Source organism: Bos grunniens, chromosome 23 (genome assembly GCF_055505025.1).
Source record: "Bos grunniens cultivar Pamir isolate PY7600 chromosome 23, Bosgru_T2T1.0, whole genome shotgun sequence".
Classification (NCBI taxonomy): domain Eukaryota; kingdom Metazoa; phylum Chordata; class Mammalia; order Artiodactyla; family Bovidae; genus Bos; species Bos grunniens.
In genome coordinates this window covers 36915231-36927736 of record NC_141187.1, presented here as the reverse complement: position 1 = coordinate 36927736, position 12506 = coordinate 36915231, and positions in this window count along the sequence as shown.

Sequence of the window (12506 nt, the reverse complement as noted above, 5' to 3'; positions counted from 1 at the left end):
TATGGTTATCCTAAGGCTATATAGTTCTTTAACCACAATATTTACCTTGATGGAAAGTTTTAGTTACATATTCGGTAGGCCTCACCTGTGGTGAGATATTTATGAGATACAAGCACTCTTACATTGCTAAGTCTCTTCAGTCATGTCCGACTCTGTGCGACCCCACAGAGGGCAGCTCACCAGGCTCTGCTGTCCCTGAGATTCTCCATGGAAGAACACTGGAGTGGATTGCCATTTCCTTCTCCAATGCATGAAAGTGAAAAGTGAAAGTGAGGTCGCTCAGTCATGTCAGGCCCTCAGCGATCCCATGGACTGCAGCCTACCAGGCTCCTCCGTCCACGGGATTTTACAGGCAAGAGTACTGGAGTGGGTTGCCATTGCCTTCTCCGACTCTTACATTACACATATAGAATAACTTCAATACATATGAGTTATAATAAAGGCTAACCCCAGGACAATTAAAAGGCCCAATGTAATCACAATCCTTTCATTTGTTGACGGGGAAAGGTTGAAGGCAGGAGGAGAAGGGGACGACAGAGAATGAGATGGTTGAATGGCATCATCAACTCAATGGACATGAGTTTGAGCAAACTGGTGGAGATGGTGAAGGACAGGGAAGCCTGGTGTGCTGCAGTCCATGGGGTTGGAAAGAGTTGGACACAACTTAACGACTGAACAACAACAACAACTAGTTCATTGCTGTCATTGAGTCACTAAGTCCTGTCCAATGGTTTTGGGACCCCATGGACTGTAGCTCACCAGCATCCTCTGTCCATGGCATTTCCCAAACAAGAATACTGGAGTGGGTTGCCTTTTTCGTCTCCAGGGGATCTTTCCCACCCAGGGTAGAACCCATGTCCCCTGCATTGGCAGGTAGCTTCTTTACCACTGAGCACCAGGGAAGCCCACCAGTATCTAATAAACTATGCTTATAACTTTTTTTGAATCATTGTAAATTTATAAATGCTAGCAACAGTGAAATTTGGAGAGAAAAAAAAAATTATATCTAACACAACTTTTGACTTGAGAATAGTTCCTGTATTCCCCTTCTTTGAAAATGAAAATCAAAATTCATTACAACAATGTCATAAACTGAGCAGTGGCAATCTTCTGGTTTAACTTTTTGATCCTACATGAAAAAATTAGATGCACAAATTGTATTGTCAGAGCAATGGTCTGACATTGCTGGATGTCAGGTTTTTTTTTTTTTTTAATATAATCTCAGTTGATTCTAATCCAAATATCCAGTTTCATCTTCCATGCCCACCCAACTCTAAGCAATCTATCTATGAGCCATAAGGAATTTGAGCTCCATCCTTAGACCTGGCACATGACCTCTGACCTGGGCATGGTAGTAGAAAGCCCCGCTCAGGCCTTCTCCCCTAGACCAAGAGGATGTTTCTTCTCAGGATCTTTGTTTCCATTTTTCTAGACCTAAATCACTGAAACGCTGGAATTTTCTGCCTACTAAGCCAGACACTCTCTCCCAAGGCCATATGAGGAGGCTTGTCTCTGGGATGATGGTAATGGAGGGTTCACTCCTAAGCTCATGTGTCAGTGTGTCTGCCCAGAAGTCCACTCATAGTAGGGACAGAACTACAGGAAGCAAGTGAAGATGTGTAACTCCCAAGCTAGGGCTCCGTTGCTGCTTTTGCCTGTCCCTTTAAAAGATAGGAAAGAGCTGATGGAAGTCATGATCTTTCCCCAAACCTGCAGTGCTCTTTTAGGTTTAAATGTCTTTCTTTGTATAAGCTCTTCTACACCTTGGAGTCCTGTCCCCTTTCACTCCTGGAGAGCTCCTCCAGATTCAATTTCACTTCCTTTTTGAAAATTCTCATCACTTTTCTGGGCAAATCAGCTCTTCTGTCCTTTTGGTTACTATACTAGGTTTTACTTATACTTATCATAGAAATTAATACAACTGACTAATTATTTATTCACATATTTATCTCCTCATGAAAAATGGGACCAGGAAGTCTTAAATTCAAACACTAGCCATTCATAAATATTTAATAAAAGTGTGTTGAATAAAATGTGTAAAATATATTATTTATTTATAAATTGATTATCAAGGTCATTGCTCATGTCAAAATTCTTTAGGCTACAGCTCAGGATAATGTTAAATTTTTATGAATATAAAGGAATAAAATAGTAAACTCAAAATCAGTTCAAACATTTTCCAAATGTGAATACTTTTAAAAATTTCATCTATAAAGACAAATTCTTAAGATAATGCAATCCTTGAAAAAAACTGACAGTTGTACTTGACATTCAAAGGTAACTTTTGAAAAGCAATTGTGTTTGTCTTTTTAATCTCTGGCTGCTATTACTTTGGGTGACCTATTTTCTTCTTATGGCTCTGCTGTACACATATGTATTTCCCCTAATTCTATAATATATTGATAGCAATAGTTTTAATCTAGGTTCAATGTAATACGGACACTGTGTCCACTTAAACTTGACATTTGTCTCTGTGTTGCGTATATTTTATTTAAGTCAGTATTATTTAAGCTATTAGGAAAATACAAGTATTGGTTCCTCAAGTGGTTTGTAAAAGTACCCCCAATTAAATAAAGGACAGAACCACAACAACACAAAGGTAACTTTTTACTATTGATCACAACTGGGACCTCCCTAGTAGTTGAGCTGGTAAAGAATACGCCTGCAATTCAGGAGACCCCAGTATAATTCCTAGGTTGGCAAGATACATTAGACAGGGATAGGCTACCCATTCCAGTATTCTTGGGCTTCCCTCATGGCTCATGGCTCATGGCTCATGGCTCAGCAGCATGGCACCCCACTCCAGTACTCTTGCCTGGAAAATCCCATGGAGGGAGGAGCCTAGTAGGCTGCAGTCCATGGGGTCTCTAGAGTCTGACATGACCGAGAGACTTCACTTTCACTTTTCACTTTCATTCATCGGAAGGAAATGGCAACCCACTCCAGTATTCTTGCCTGGAGAATCCCAGGGATGGGGGAGCCTAGTGGGCTGCCGTCTATGGGGTCGCACAGGGTCAGACATGACTGAAGTGACTTAGCAGCAGAAGCATGGCTCAGCTGGTAAAGAATCTGCTTGCAATGCAGGAGGCCTGGGTTGGATCCTTGGGTTGGGAAGATCTCCTGGAGAAGGGAACAGCTACCCACTCCAGTATTCTTGCCTGGAGAATACAGACCATGGGGTCAAAAAGAGTCAGAGATGACTGAGCAGCTTTCACGTTCATTGTTCACCACTTGGACAAAGGGCAGAGGGTTTATCAGTAAAATCTGGGGAGTTTTATTCTGCTTTCCAGGTCAAATGCCTGTCTCATGAATATTACAACCTAGACTCTTCCTTTTCTCTCTTCTTGTCAGTAAAATTTCTCAAGTCATCGTGTTATTCAGGGCTATGTGGGCATAGATTCTTATGTCAATTAATATAGCTGAAATAGGAACATAAAAAACATAGAAATGCATACAATCAAAATCTCTCTCTCCTTTTTTATTTAAGGTATATTTTTAAATATAATTGACATATAGCATCATACAAGTTTTAGATGTACAACACAATGATTTGGTATTTGTATATATTGTAAATAAGGGCTTCCCTGGTGGCTCAGATGGAAAATAATCACCACAGTAAATCTAGTTAACATCCATCATCACACTTCGTTATGATTTCTTTCTTGAGGTGAGAACTTTTAAGATCTAGTCTCTACAACTTTCAAGTGTGCAATACACTATTATTTACTGTAGTCACCACTACGCTTTGTGTTATGTCCCCATGACTTATATGTAACTGTACATTTGTAAGTGTGCAATACACTACTATTTACTATAGTCACCACTAGGCTTTGTGTTATATGCCCATGACTTATATGTAACTGTACATTTGTACCTTTAAACCCACTTCACCCATGTTGGCTGCCCACCCAAACCCTGCGTCTGGAAACCAACAATCTGTTCTCTGTATTTATTTTTTGTTCGTCGTGGTTATTGTTTGATTCCACATTTAAGTGTGATCATGCAGCATTTGTCTTTCTCTGACTTATTTCATATAGCATAATGTGCTCAAGATTCATTCATGTTATTGCAAATAGTAAGATTTCTTTATGGTAAGTCCATAACCAATACATTAAAAGTACCTTCATAATCCTGATGTATAAACTTGGGGTGCCTCCACACCCTTATAGTGAATAAATAGTTGATAGTGGTATGTGTGTCTTAGTTGATTAGTCATGTGTGACTCCTTGTGAATCCAGACTGTAGCCCATCAGGCTTTTCCATCCATGGAATTTTCCAGGCAAGAATACAGAAGTGGGTTGCTGTTTCCTTCTCCAGGGGATCTTCCTAACCCAGGGAATGAACCTGGGACTCTTGCATTGCAGGCGGATGTTTTACCATATGAACTACTAGGTATAATTGATGTAATTTACTTTTTACTCTTCTTCTTCACTGTCAGTTTGATCAACCACAATTCTGCTTCAGTCCTATCTGAGACCCAAGGTTTAGCACAATAGCAAGCATCATTTGCACCTGGCCTGAGAGAAGGGCCATGAAACAGTTGCTGTACTTTGGCAAAGGCTATTACTATAACTGACTCAATGGACATGAGTTTGGGTAGACTCCGGGAGTTGGTGATGGACAAGGCGGCCTGGCATGCTGCAGTTCATGGAGTCACAAAGAGTCGGACACGACTGAGTGACTGAGCTGAAATGAACTGATTACTGTAACGATAAAAGTGGAGCAAAGCAAACAAAATTTTCACTAGAGACAGTATGTCAGTTTTTAAATCAAAAGAGAAATGCAATGAATAAATTTTTTGGATTTTGATGCATCACAATTGTTTACTATTTCTTTTCTTGGCAATTTCAGTTGTGACAAAAATACCTTAAGAAATAAATAGTATATGTATACAAAAAAAAAAAAAAAAATCCAAGATGCTTTTCAAAATAGAAAGAGAAAAGAGAAAACAGATGAGACTTCTGTCAAATTTTAATCGACAAAGCAAAGAATATTACGCTCTCTTTCTCTCTTTAGTCGCAAAGTTGTGTTCAATTATTGCAACTCCATGGACTGTAGCCTTCCAGGCTCCTCTGTCCACGGGATTCTCCAGGCAAGAATCCTGGAGTCAGTAGCCATTTTCTTCTTGAGGGCATCTTCTTGACCCAGGAATTGAACCCGGGTCTCCTGTGTTACAGGCAGATTTTTTTTACCAACTGAGGTATGAGGGAAGCCCATATCACTAATAAAACTTCATTAAATCATTAAATATTTAAATGAACTTTGAACTCTAGCTTATTGAATGGTTCCTTTTTATGTATTTGAAGCCCTATTATGAAATATATACATAAAGAAATTCTAATGTAAAACCGAACTATTTAATGTATTCCTCTCAATCGAAAATTTCATTTACCTTTCCAAAATTTAAATCACCTCAGAATATTATATCTCAGTTTATATTTTTTTAATATAAATTTATTTATTGTAATTGGAGGTTAATTACTTTACAACGTTGTATTGGTTTTGCCATACATCAACATGAATCCACCACGGGTGTACACGTGTTCCCCATCCTGAACCCTCCTCCCACCTCCCTCCCCGTACCATCCCTCTGGGTCATCCCAGTGCATCAGCCCCAAGCATCCTGTATCCTGCATTGAACCTGGATTGGCGATTCCTTTCTTATATGATATTATACATGTTTCAATGCCATTCTCCCAAATCATCCCCCCGCCCCTCTCCCACAGAGTCCAAAAGACTGTTCTATACATCTGTGTCTCTTTTGCTGTCTCACATACAGGGTTATCGTTACCATCTTTCTAAATTCCATATATATGCATTAGTATACTGTATTGATGTTTTTCTTTCTGGTTCACTTCACTCTGTATAATAGGCTCCAGTTTCATCCACCTCATTAGAATTGAGGGAACCCTCTTACACTGTTGGTGGGAATGCAAAGTAGTACAGCCACTATGGAGAACAGTGTGGAGATTCTTTAAAAAACTGGAAATAGAACTGACTTATGACCCAGCATGGCTTAGCTTCATTGAGTTAGACAAGGCTGTGGTCCTAGTGTGATTAGATTGACTAGTTTTCTGTGAGTATGGTTTCAGTGTGTCTGTCCTCTGATGCCCTCTTGCAACACCTACCATCTTACTTGGGTTTCTCTTACCTTGGACATGGGGTATCTCTTCACGGCTGCTCCAGCAAAGCGCAGCCACTGCTCTTTACCTTGGACGAGGGGTATCTCCTCACCGCCACCGCTTCTGACCTTGAATGTGGAATAGCTCCTCTAGGCCCTCCTGCGCCCGTGCAGCCACCGCTCCTTGGAAGTGGGGTTGCTCCTACCGGCCAGGGCCCCTGGCCTCTGGGGGGGGGTAGATCCTCCAGGCCGCCGCCCCTGGCCTCGGACGCAGGGTAGCTTCTCTTGGCCACCACCCTGACCTTGGACGTGGGGTAACTCCTTTTGGCTGCCTCCCCTCGGGCATGGGGTCCTCCCGGCTTCTGCCCTGAAATCGGACGTGGGGTAGCTCCTTTCCACTGTGTTAAATGCGCCAGTCACAGCCGCCCGTGCTAAATGCGCAGTTTGTAGCTGCCCGTGCTAAAGACAGTATGGTAATCACACTAGGACCACAGCCTCGTCTAACTCAATGAAACTAAGCCATGCCCGTGGGTCCACCCAAGATGCGCGGGTCATGGTGGAGAGGTCTGACAGAATGTGGTCCACTGGAGAAGGGAATGGCAAACCACTTCAGTATTCTTGCCTTGAGAACCCCATGAACAGTATGAAAGGCAAAATGATAGGATACTGAAAGAGGAACTCCCCAGGTCAGTAGGTGCCCAATATGCTACTGGAGATCAGTGGAGAAATAACTCCAGAAGGATGAAGGGATGGAGCCAAAGAAAAAACAATACCAAGTTGTGATTGTGACTGGTGATAGAAGCAAGGTCTGATGCTGGAAAGAGCAATATTGCATAGGAACTTGGAATGTCAGGTCCATGAATCAAAGCAAATTGGAAGCGGTCAAACAAGAGATGGCAAGAGTGAACGTTGACATTCTAGGAATCAGAGAACTAAAATGGACTGGAAAGGGTGAATTTAAATCAGATGACCATTATATCTACTACTGCTGGCAGGAATCCCTCAGAAGAAATGGAGTAGCCATCATGGTCAACAAAAGAGTCCAAAATTCAGTACTTGGATGCAATCTCAAAAACGACAGAATGATCTCTGTTCATTTCCAAGGCAAACCATTCATATCACAGTAATCCAAGCCTAAGCCCCAACCAGTAATGCTGAAGAAGCTGAAGTTGAACGGTTCGATGAAGACCTACAAGACCTTTTAGAACTAACACCCAAAAAAGATGTCCTTTTCATTATAGGGGACTGGAATGCAAAAGTAGGAAGTCAAGCAACACCTGGAATAACAGGCAAATTTGGCCTTGGAATATGGAATGAAGCAGGGCAAAGACTAATAGAGTTTTGCTAAGAAAATGCACTGGTCATAGCAAACACCCTCTTCCAACAATGCAAGAGAAGACTCTACACATGGACATCACCAGATGGTCAACACTGAAATCAGATTGATTATATTCTTCGCAGCCAAAGATGGAGAAGCTGTATACAGTCAACAAAAACAAGACCAGGAGCTGACTGTGGCTCAGATCATGAACTCCTTATTGCCAAATTCAGGCTTAAATTGAAGAAAGTAGGGAAAACCACTAGACCATTCAGGTATGACCTAAATCAACTCCCTTATGATAATACAGTGGAAGTGAGAAATAGATTTAAGGGACTAGATCTGACAGATAGAGTGCCTGATGAACTATGGATAGAGGTTCGTGACATTGTGCAGGAGACAGGGATCAAGATCATCCCCATGGAAAAGAAATGCAAAAAAGCAAAATGACTGTCTGGGGAGGCCTTACAAATAGCTGTGAAAAGAAGAGAAGCAAAAAGCAAAGGAGAAAAGGAAAGATACAAGCATCTGAATGCAGAGTTCCAAAGAATAGCAAGAAGAGATAAGAAAGCCTTCCTCAGCGATCAATGCACAGAAATAGAGGAAAACAACAGAATGGGAAAGACTAGAGATCTCTTCAAGAAAATTAGAGATACCAAGGGAACATTTCATGCAAAGATGGGCTCAATTAAGGACAGAAATGGCATGGACCTAACAGATGCAGAAGATATTAAGAAGAGGTAGCAAGAATACACAGAAGAACTGTAAAAAAAAGATGTTCATGACCAAGATAATCACGATTGTGTGATCACTGACCTAGAGCCAGACATCCTGGAATGTGAAGTCAGGTGGGCCTTAGAAAACATCATTATGAACAAAGTTAGTGGAGGTGATGGAATTCCAGTTGAGCTATTCCAAATCCTGAAAGATGATGCTGTGAAAGTGCTGCACTCAATATGCCAGAAAATTTGGTAAACTCAGCAGTGGCCACAGGACTGGAAAAGGTCCATTTTCACTCCAACCCCAAAGAATGGCAATGCCAAAGAATGCTCAAAGTACCGCACAATTGCACTCATCTCATACGCTAGTAAAGTAATGTTCAAAATTCTCCAAGTCAGGCTTCAGCAATACGTGAACCGTGAACTTCCAGATGTTCAAGCTGTTTTAGAAAAGGCAGAGGAACCAGAGGCCAAATTGCCAACATCCGCTGGATCATGAAAAAAGCAAGAGAGTTCCAGAAAAAACATCTATTTCTGCTTTATTGACTATCCCTAAGCCTTTGACTGTGTGGATCACAATAAACTGTGGAAAATTCTGAAAGAGATGGGAATACCAGGCCACTTAACCTGCCTCTTGAGAAATTTGTATGCAGGTCAGGAAGCAACAGTTAGAACTGGACATGGAACAACAGACTGGTTCCAAATAGGAAAAGGAGTATGTCAAGGCCGTATATTGTCACACTGCTTATTTAACTTCTATGCAGAGTACATCATGAGAAAACTGGGCTGGAAGAAGCACAAGCTGGAATCAAGATTGCCAGGAGAAATATCAATAACTTCAGATATGCAGATGACACCACCCTTATGGCAGAAAGTGAGGAGGAACTAAAAAGCCTTTTGATGAATGTGAAAGAGGAGAGTGAAAAAGTTGGCTTAAAGCTCAACATTCAGAAAACGAAGATCATGGCATGTGGTCCCATCAGTTCATGAGAAATAGATGGGGAAACAGTGGAAACAGTGTCAGACTTTATTTTTGGGGGCTCCAAAATCACTGCAGATGGTGACTGCAGCCATGAAATTAAAAGACTTTTATTCCTTGGAAGAAAAGTTATGCCTAACCTAGATCAGATCAGATCAGTCACTCAGTCGTGTCCGACTCTTTGCGACCCCGTGAATCACAGCACCCAAGGCCTCCCTGTCCATCACCAACTCCTGGAGTTCACTCAGACTCACGTCCATCCAGGCAGTGATGCCATCCAGCCATCTCATCCTCTGTTCTCCCCTTCTTCTCTTGCCCCCAATCCCTCCCAGCATCAGAGTCTTTTCCAATGGGTCAACTCTTCGCATGAGGTGGCCAAAGTACTGGAGTTTCAGCTTTAGCATCATTCCTTCCAAAGAAATCCCAGGGCTGATCTCCTTCAGAATGGACTGGTTGGATCTCCTTGCAGTCCAAGGGACTCTCAAGAGTCTTCTCCAACACCACAGTTCAAAAGCATCAATTCTTCGGCGCTCAGCTTTCTTCACAGTCCAAGTCTCACATCCATACATGACCACAGGAAAAACCATAGCCTTGACTAGACGAACCTTTGTTGGCAAAGTAATGTCTCTGCTTTTGAATATGCTATCTAGATTGGACATAACTTTCCTTACAAGGAGTAAGTGTCTTTTAATTTCATGGCTGCAGTAACCATTTGTAGTGATTTTGGAGCCCAGAAAAATAAAGTCTGACACTGTTTCCACTGTTTCCCCATCTATTTCCCATGAAGTGATGGGACCGGATGCCATGATCTTCGTTTTCTGAATGTTGAGTTTTAAGCCAACTTTTTCACTTTCCACTTTCACTTTCATCAAGAGGCTTTTTAGTTCCTCTTCACTTTCTGCCATAAGGGTGGTGTCATCTGCATATCTGAGGTTATTGATATTTCTCCCAGCCGGCTCAACCTAGATAGCATATTGAAAAGCAGAGACATTACTTTGCCAACAAAGGTCCGTCTAGTCAAGGCTATTTTTTTTCCAGTGGTCATGTATGGATATGAGAGTTGGACTATGAAGAAAGCTGAGTGCCAAAGAATTGATGCTTTTGAACTGTGGTGTTGGAGAAGATTCTTGAGAGTCCCTTGGACTGCAAGGAGACCCAACCAATCCATTCTGAAGGAGATCAGCCCTGAGATTTCTTTGGAAGGAATGATGTTAAAGCTGAAACTCCAGTACTTTGGCCACCTCATGTGAAGAGTTGACTCATTGGAAAAGACTGATGCTGGGAGGGATTGGGGGCAGGAGGAGAAGGGGACGACAGAGGATGAGATGGCTGGATGGCATCACTGGCTCGATGCACATAAGTCTGAGTGAACTCCAGGAGTTGGTGATGGATAGGGAGGCCTGGCGTGCTGCAATTCATGGGGTCGCAAAGAGTCGGATACAACTGAGTGACTGAACTGAACTGATGACACAGCCATCCCCCTACTGGGCATACACACTGAGGAATCCAGAATTGAAAGAGACAAGTGTACCCCAATGTTCATTGTAGCACTGTTTTTAATAGCCAGTACATGGAGTATTACTCAGTTTATATTTCGCTCACATCAGGAAACATAATAAAACACTGTTACAAATACCCATCACCTACAAAGTGGTTGAGCCTTTAAATATAACTCATTCATTTCACATGTTTCATTTCATTTCACTAACAATGTATGATAATATTGTGCAATTTACAATGAATGTCAATTTTATGGCAGATAAGATAATGGATATTTACTAACTCCACTTTTTACATCACTCACAACCAACTATATAGACATATATAAGTTGTGTCAGAGTGGAAATAGACACTGAAAAAACTTGCAAACAGAGGAAGCCAAAGTAAACAAACAAGAGGGAACCACTCTGGAAGCGACAGGTGCAACAGATTAAAACCCTGTAGTTAACATTGACTAAGCATTGGAAGTGGAGAAGGCAATGGCATCCCACTCCAGTACTCTTGCCTGTAAAATCCCATGGACAGAGGAGCCTGGTAGGCTGCAGACCATGGGGTCGCGAAGAGTTCGACACGACTGAGCGACTTCACTTTCACTTTTCCCTTTCATGCATTGGAGAAGGAAATGGCAACCCACTCCAGTGTTCTTGCCTGGAGAATCCCAGGGACGGGGGAGCCTGGTGGGCCGCCGTCTGTGGGGTCGCACAGAGTCCGACAGGACTGAAATGACTTAGCAGCAGCAGCAGCAGCAGCGAGCATTGGAAGGGGCCTTAAAACTTGAGCATAAGTATAAGCTGGAACAAGGAACTATCTGAAACTGAACTGACCCCACACTGCCCACAACAGCTCCAGAGAAATTCCTGGATATATATTTACTATTATAGTTTTAAAAAATTTTTAAAAATTTTAAGCTTTTTATTACTCCTTTAATTTTCATTTTTATAACCTACTATTACCTTGCAAGAAAAGACCCTATTTTTAAAACAAATTTCATATATACATATTTTTTCATTTTTGTGATTGATTTTGTTTTGTACTTTTAATACTGTATTTTTGAGAGTCTAACTTCTACTCTAGATTATTAATCTTTACTTTTTGGTAATATCGTCTTGTACCTTTAAGAATCTAATCTTCAGTATCCATTTTGACTTAGGGGTGTGATTACTGGCTTGATTGCTCTCTCCCCTTTTGACTCTCCCTTTTCTCCCCCAGGTCACCTCTATCTCCACCCTCCCCCCTTTCCTCTCTTTTTAACTCTGTGAATCACTTTTAGTGTTCTGAGCTGTGGAGAACACTTAGGGAACTGATTACTGGATAGATTGGTCTCTCCCCTTTTGACTGCCCCTCATCTCCTCCTGGTCACCTCTATCTCCTTCCTCCCTCTTCTAATCTCTGTGTAACTCCATGAACCTCTCTGGGTGTTCCAGACTGTGGAGAGCACATAGGGAATTGATACTGGCTAGACTGCTCTCTCCCCTTTTGACTCCTCCTCTTCTCCTCCTGGTCACCTCTATCTCCCTCCTCCCTCTTCTCTTCTCTGCATAACTCTGTGAGCCTCTCTGAGTGTCCCTCACTGTGGAGAATCTTTTCACCATTAACCTAGATGGTTTGTCATCTGTATGGATGGAGAAGTCTTGAGGCTACTGTAAGAATAAGACTGAAAGCCAGAAGCAGGAAGCTTAAATCCAAAACTTGAGAACACCAGAAACCTCCTGATTCCAGGGAACATTATTTGAAAGGAGCTCATCCAAAAGTCTCCAAACCTACACTAAAGCCAAGCTCCACCCAAAAGCCAGCAAGTTCCAGAGCAAGACACACCATGTTAATTCTCCAGCAATGCAGGAACACAACCCTGAGCATTAAAATACAGGC